Source organism: Mus caroli, chromosome 11 (genome assembly GCF_900094665.2).
Source record: "Mus caroli chromosome 11, CAROLI_EIJ_v1.1, whole genome shotgun sequence".
NCBI classification, from domain to species: domain Eukaryota; kingdom Metazoa; phylum Chordata; class Mammalia; order Rodentia; family Muridae; genus Mus; species Mus caroli.
Window position 1 is genome coordinate 29,808,462 of NC_034580.1, and position 7,946 is coordinate 29,816,407.

Below are 7,946 nucleotides of genomic sequence, written 5' to 3' on the forward strand. Positions count from 1 at the left end.
ATCACAGGGTGAGTCCTTAGACCAGGGGAGTCCATTTCAGATTCTCTTGAACCCTGGCTCAGACACTGGAGATGGACAGCAGGAGTTGCCTGACCAGACCAGGGACTTCTGAGGAAAGACTCAAATGACTTAATTGTTGATGAAGTTTTAGACTCTTTAAATATCCCCGAAGTGAAATTCAAATCTGAGGAAACATGAGCAGGTTAATTATAGGAATAAGCAAGCAGACAAACACATCAGTAGAAGATTAAGGAGTAGGTCTGAGCCATCCCAGGGAAGGCTCTGACAGCAGTTCCTTTAACATAGTACAGAGAGACGCCTTCTTGACTGAAAAAGCTCACATGTTCTAAGCCATGTGGCAGGCCAGGGACAAGACAATAGAGCATTACAAACACGGGCTTTGGGATTGGACCTGGTATCGCCATTTGGTAGTTGTGTGGTCTTGGCCAAGTTTCCTAATCTTACAAGATCTCTGCTTTGTTTATCTATAAAGCAGAGACACAAATAGTATCCACATCCAGGCTAGTGAAGGAGAAGACACGTGATACACGTGAAGCTCAGAGCCTGGAAGCTATCAAAAGGACTGGTACTGGGAATGATGGATGCTCTGACCCGGAGGCCAGGCAATGACACGGGAGGAGGCTCTGGGAAGAAGGCTAACATTATGTCTTCCTCTATTTGCTTTGCCATTTGGGTGTAATGCCCCTGGAGGAAAAGAGGAAGGGTCTGTCACTGTTTCTGGAGTGTGTTCCCAGCATTCAACTGCTGTCCTTACTGGTCTAGAAGTCTCATGCTTTGCAGAAAGAAGACCTCACAGATAGCTACCCAAGGGACAGTCATGCATTTTTAGAGATCTGATATCAGCTTACCTACCAAAAGGATGAACCTCACTACTAGGGATTTTCACAAACAATGGTTCGCTTAATTCTCTGGACCGCATTGTGAAATGAGCATTTGGTTCTCTTGCTTAGAGCATGGTACAAAGGCACAGGGCAGGTGAATAACCATAAAGGCCGAGAAAACCAAACAGGTGAGAACTGACCTGTGCACTGGGGGCCAACAGTGGGTCACATGCAGCACAGACAGGGAGCAGAGAGGCCAGGCTTTGTCACTAGACTTTGAGTTTCCCTCTTACTCCTAAGATAATTACAATGCCTTAGATTGCAGACTAATGGTTCTGGGCCTCATTTTCTTCATGGGTAAAGTGAAAAAATCCAGCCACTTCTCAGCGCTGCTTCAGGACTACACAGTAAAGTCAAGTTCTCATTTGGGATGCAGGAGCATGCAGACACAGTAAAATCAAGTTCTCATTTGGGATGCAGGAGTTTTAGGTAATGGGAGATGCTAATGTCCCACCAGCTATGGTTACAGTAGCAGAGGCTCACACTTTACCTGTCCTCTACATTGGCCTTTGGTGGGGGCTCTGAGGGCTTGTCCTCCTTTCGACACATGAAACACAAATAGCATCCCAGGTTTAAAGAGATTCTTGGTGTAGAATTGGGCTGTGATGGGGGAAATCCCAGAAAGAACTAGTTTAAAGTCATTGCATTATAGTTTTCTCATCTGCAACAAGATAGAATACAGTGTTTGCCTCCTCTCTACAAATGGCTCCCTAGAAAGACAACCAGCTCTTGCCTGGTTCTTCTACCCTGCCTAATTAGCAACACACACAAGAGTCATGTCTTGAGGTATTTGGGGACTCGGTGCAGGAACGGTGTCTGTGCCCCTGGGAGAGGTTGGTGGAAGTCTAGCTGGGGTGTTTACCATGCTGAGGGTTACCTCTGTGTTTTGGGTGGCTAATGAGCTTAGGAAGAAATATAGGTCAATACCGCCCTCTGGCGGTCTTTTCTTTAAAAGCAGGCAAGAGTTTTCTTGAATGGAAGTTTTAGGACAGACCAATGGTTTAAGTAAGGGCAGGAGACTCAAGTGAACGTGTGGTGGTCACAGGACAAGACAAAGAACATTTTATTAATGAGTCACACCCCTTAGGAAAAAATACCTTGTCTCTTTGCCATGGCATAGTAAATACTTGGTTGGAATGAAGTGGAGTCTATAGGAAGCAGCCGGCCATGTTTAAATTGCTGAATTATATTCCCATGGTTGTGTTTTCTGAGTGTCTTGGTGCTGTTTAGCTTCAGAGCTTCCAATTTCTCATTTCTAGAATCTGCTGCAAAGACTGAAGGAAGTAACACAGCCTAAGAGGCCACACATGAACAGAAGTCATTCTGCCCATGACTTGGCATGGGCTTGGCTGTCTTCACGGAGCTCCTAAGACCTACACCTCACCTGCGGTGACTGTGTTGGTGTTGTGTGGCTTCTTTAGTATGTTTTTCAACTGTTGCTTTATTTTTTTTTAAACGTGGTTAACTTAAAGATGAAATTCTGGGAATCTCCTGGAACCGGACCATCAGTTGTAAGCACCATTTGCTATAAGTAGTTAATACAGGTTCTTTAGATCGCGTACTGTTCTGGGCCCAAACTCACCCAATTTCATAAGCAGACATAAAATAACTCCCCCCACAAAATTTTTCTCACTGGAGTTATTAAGAGTCAAATATAAGAAAAAAAAAAACCAGCATGGTCAATCGTGCTGCTTCTTATAAGGGTTTGGGCTATGAACCCTGACTACCAAAAGGATTGCAATTGCAAACTCTAAAGAGATGAAGTAATATAAATCACTATACAAGGTGGAATGGTGTCTGCTCTGGGAGTTTGGTGGGCTTCAATTTTCTTTTTCAAGAGGAGCCTAAAGTTCCTGCTCCAATCTTGCCTTCTCTGTCCTCCTCCCCTCCCTCTCCCCCTCCTCCTCCCCCCTTTCCCCTTCCTTCCCCTCTTCTTCTCTCTCCTCCCCCTCCTCCCCCTACCCCCATCCTCCTTTCCTCTCTTCCCCTCTGCCCCCATCTCCTTCCTCTTCCTCCTCCTCTTCCACTCCCCCTCCTCCTCCCCCTTTACATCATCATTATCACCATCCCTCTGCTCTTCACTTAATCCATACTCTGATCTAAAGCTAACTCTGAGGAGAACCCCTTGGGAAGGAAATGCTAGATTGAAGCTGTTACCTTACGCTCCAACAGACACTCAACCTGGGCCTCACTCCTCCCCCCAAATAGTCACCTTCCCAAACCATCACTAACATGAGCCAATAGTAATTTGCAGAGAAAACTAAGGTATGTGTATGTACAGAATACAGTCACACATCACGTAATGCTTTCTGGTCAAGAATGTGATTCATATCCCACACACAGTGGCAACTCCATAGGCTACAGTGGAGCTGAGAGTTCCTCTAGCCTACCTATGTCTTATAGCTGTGATAATGCCAGAGAGACACATGCCCTGTGTGTTTGTGTGGTGGGTATACATACAGAGCTCTGCCTGTCATCTGAGCATATATTACCCACAGTATGTACAGCACATAATACTCAATGATAAACGACCATGTTATGTTTATGTACTGTACCATGCTGTGTCTGTATCCACGATTACACAGTGCACTCTTCCTAATACAACATTAACTGTAAAGCAGTGTGCGCTTTACACCAGCAGCAATCTCCTATATGTTGGTGTCTTAGTTAGGGTTTTACTGCTGTGAACAGACACCATGACCAAGGCAAGTCTTTTAAAAAACAACATTTAATTGGGGCTGGCTTACAGGTTCAGAAGTTCAGTCCATTGTCATCAAGGTGGGGGAGCATGGCAGTATCCAGGCAGGCATGGCGCAGGAGGAGCTGTGAGTTCTATGTCTTCATCCAAAGACTGCTAGTGGAAGACTGACTCCCAGGCAACTAGGGTGAGGATCTTATACCCACACCCACAGTGACATACCCATTCCAACCAGATCACACCTATTCCAACAAGGCCACACCTTCAGATGGTGCTATTCCCTGGTCCAAGGATATACAAACCATCACAGTTGGCTACTTTCTCTCCCTCTGTTGTCCCTCCACTGTAACAAGAGCCATCTGGAGTGATTGGGCCAGGCTTGTGGCAAGCTCACTCATGAGATTTGCACAGTGACAAAATCTCCCATATGCTTTTTGGAATGCACCCTGATTGTTAAGTGCCACATATCTATATCTGTGAGGTGCTGGGTGCTGAGTATTCCAATTCTTTACCCTAAATTTCAGATTGACTACAAGTCCTGTGATGGGAAACTCACCATGGGCCACTTGCTCAATTAGCTTTCCTCTGGGAAAATGGAATGGTTTGGATCTTTCCAGGAGGACACATTGTCTCTTTGAGCAAGACAGTACAGCTGGACCAAAGACAATCTGTATCTGCTTCCTAATGATGCAGTGATTATTGGGTCCTTACCTTTGCTTCCAGAGGCTTCCCTGGATAGTGCTGTATCTGTAGCATCGTCTACAGATCCCTGCAAGCCTGGAGGCATTGGAGTAGTTGAATCTGGATGCATGCGCTTGGGTACTTCTGAGCAGGACTGATTCTTCCTTTCTCCTCAGTGTCTGAGTTGCAGCCCATCCTTCTCAGTGGTCTCTGGAAAATATCTTTGCTTAAACCACCTGTAGAGAAGTTAGGGTTGGGGGCTCTATGTGTCTATGTATGTGGGGTTTCAGCAACATAGCTGCCAACTGTCATATGCACAATGAGAATGCCATCACCCAAGCAGGTTGCCATCCCTTCATATTTGAAATTCCCCATCTGTGGAGTCAACCTCCCATGGATCAAAATGTTCAGAAGAAAGTTGTGCCTGATTATATGTAGCTTTTTCTTATAATTCCTAAAGTGAAATGTATAACAACCCCTTCTGTAGAATTTACAGGCATTACAAAGGATCTGGAAATCATTTGATATGTGTGAGAGTATTTATTATATGCAAATGCCATGGCATTTTACACTAGGCCTACCTAAGCATCAGTGTCTTTTAGTATCATGGTCCTGAAGCCAACTCTTGCAGACACTGAGCGGCGACTGTGCCTCTTTAGGATGCAGGCAGAAAAGCAGGGAAGGCAGCAAGGATGCCACTTCCAGCTCTGGCCATGGCAACTACCAGGCAGGACCTCGTGCATGTTAAGAATGTGAGATCCCCCCATTGTCAGGGGCTGACTCCCACTGCTTGCTCCCAGACCCTTTGACTAGCTTATAGCCATCTAGTCTTGGCACCCACCACAAAGAAGAAACTGGGCTTAGCAAGGTCAGGACCATCCCCCAAAGTTTCTGATTGCATTTCCTCAAGAACCAGGGATCCTGAGTCTCTATTTCCCCATTCATGCCCTTTCGTTTCTCAGGGGCTTTTCCCCTAAGAGACAGAAGGGCTATGGGCTGAGCTATCTTCAATTGGGTGGTGTTGCTTATTGTTGTTTGTTTGTTTGTTTGTTTGCTTCAACTCGACAAGAGTAGAGGCATGTGGGAAGGGGGAGCTTCAATTGAGTAAATGCCTCAGGCAGACTGACCGATAAGCAAATTGATTTAATATTTTCTTTATTAATGATTGATAGTGGAGTACCCAGCTTACTGGCAGTGGTCTCACCTCTAGGCAGATAGGTTCTGGATTGTATCGTAAAGCAGGATGAGGGAACCATGAAGAGCAAACCATTAAAACAGCAGTCTTTGGTTGAGTTCCTATCCTGGGTTCCTGTTTGATTTCCTGTTTTTCTCCCTTGCAACTGTGACCTGGGAGTGAAGGGCAAAATAATCCCTTTCTTCCCCAGGTTGCTTTTTTTTTTTTTTTTTTTTTTTTTTTTTTTTTTTTTTTTTTTTTTGGTTTTTCGAGTCAGGGTTTCTCTGTGTAGCCCTGGCTGTCCTGGAACTCACTTTGTAGACTAGGCTGGCCTTGAACTCAGAAATCCGCCTGCCTCTGCCTCCCAAGTGCTGGAATTAAAGGTGTGTGCCACCACTGCCCGGCTCCCAAGTTGCTCTTGGTAATGGTTTTATATATCACAGCAACAGAAATCAAAGTAAGACATGGGCTATGACCCTCTGCATCCTCCTCCCTCAGTGAGAAGTCTCCCACATTCTGAAGACTCAAACAGCCAAGCAAGCAGAACAGGGAGGGGGTAGCTGTGGGGGTGCTATACTATTGTTCTAGATCACGGAAAAGGTCCTGGACACAGTTTCAGGCTAAAGCATAATGAAGACTGAATGTGACAGGTTTTCCTGGCTAAGGTGGTCCAGTGTGTTCTTGTGGGAGCCATCTGAACCTAGACTATTTGGACCTGCAAAGTCTACCACGTAGGACCAATGAGCCATTTGGATGGGAGAGGGCTATTTCCCTACCTTGGTGAGCCATACACAACCATACTGGCCAGCTGTATACGCTGTATCTCAGCATACAAGTAGATGAAGCATGATGATAAATTTTAATCTGTCTTCCCAAGAGCTGCCAAAAGGGCTGAGGGATGAAGTATAGGAAGGAGTGCATGGAGTTAGTTACGTCTCAACTTGGCCAATGAGAAATAGGGGATGGACCATTCTCCATCCAGGGATGCCAAGAAGGGATGGGTAGGCACATCTGCTGAGCATTTGGCTGTCTCTATACAGTGTGTCACAAGGTCCTAGGCAGCACAGTGATGCATGATCCACAATTGTCCCCATATTTCTCTGCTTCACTTCTCATGCATTCCTTGCTCTCAATTAAAAAAAAATCAAAACTATCCTTGGGTTATATATTTAATGTTCACTCGAATTACCTGAGACTCTTGTTCAAAGGCAGAGTTATTTGGGGTGGACCCTGAGAGTGAGGCCACCTCTGATGGAAAGCCTATGAAACTCCTCTATAAATCATCCAGTGTTAAGTTTCTTTGGGACTTGGTGCATGATTGCAAGCAGGGGTGGATTTTAAAAACACATCTCAGAATATGACATTTTGAGTTGCATTGCAAAAAAAAAAAAAAGGCTGGGAGCGATCATTTCCTGGCTGTTAGTAGTGAGGTCAGCATAACCCCCAGCAGAGTGGTGTCATAACCCACGTACTATGTACGGAATGATGGGCAGGTGTGGTAGGTAGTGAGGCATGAAGGTAGCCAAGGAAGGTGCTCATCTGGTTACAGAAAATGATAATCACAGAAACCATGGTGTTGGGTGGCTTCCTAGTCACTCTGGAGAGCATCTAAACAGAAAGTGACAGGTAAGGTTGACAGAGGGAGTGATCTCGAATCAGAGGCTCTGTGTCCACTTCTCATTGCTGTAACAAGTGGCCTCCTATTCAATGGGCAAAGCAACCCAGCTTTTTCCTTAGTTCTATAGGACAGAATTCTTCTGTGGATCTACTGGGCTAAAACCAGGGTGCTGCCAGTGGTTTTAGCGCAGTAGAGGTCTCTGTCCTTGAGACTTGGAAGGAGAGCCTGATTCTTGCATTTTCCTGCTCTAAGAGGCTGTTATGCCCCAAGCTTAAAAGTCACTCCTCTATATTCAAAACCAGCTGGAGTAGCAAGTCCACATCCCCTCATGCAGCTTCCTTGACTTCTCCTGGCCACCCTGCTTCCACTTGGAAAGGCCTCTGTGGTGACACTGGGCCCCTGGGTAATCCAGAGGTTTGTCTTTAATTTTAAGAAGCTGTGGCTAGTTTATTCTGTTTGTATACGTAATCTCCCTTTGCCACATTTTCTAGGGCCCTCTGGAGCTCTAGGGATTTGAATATGGACATCCATCTTTGGGTTGGGGCATTATTCTGCTATTACAGGTGCTATGAAGTTTAAGCAACTCTATCTCATGCAGCTATAGAGTAAATTATACTGAAACCATGACAGAATCTAGTTGAAAAGGTGACAAAGTTGTAAGATAATAAAGGCCTTATTTGTGGCAGTCAGGATGCACGGGACTGGCAGAAAGCAACGGATGACAAGATGTAGGTTTCCAGGGCACAGCCCAGGGATCTGACTTCCTCCAAGGAGTTTCTATCTCCATTTTTCAACACCTACCACAAATATCATCAACTTACCAATATGCTGGTGGATTTATTAAATCATTTGTGGTGGTTTGAATGAGAATGA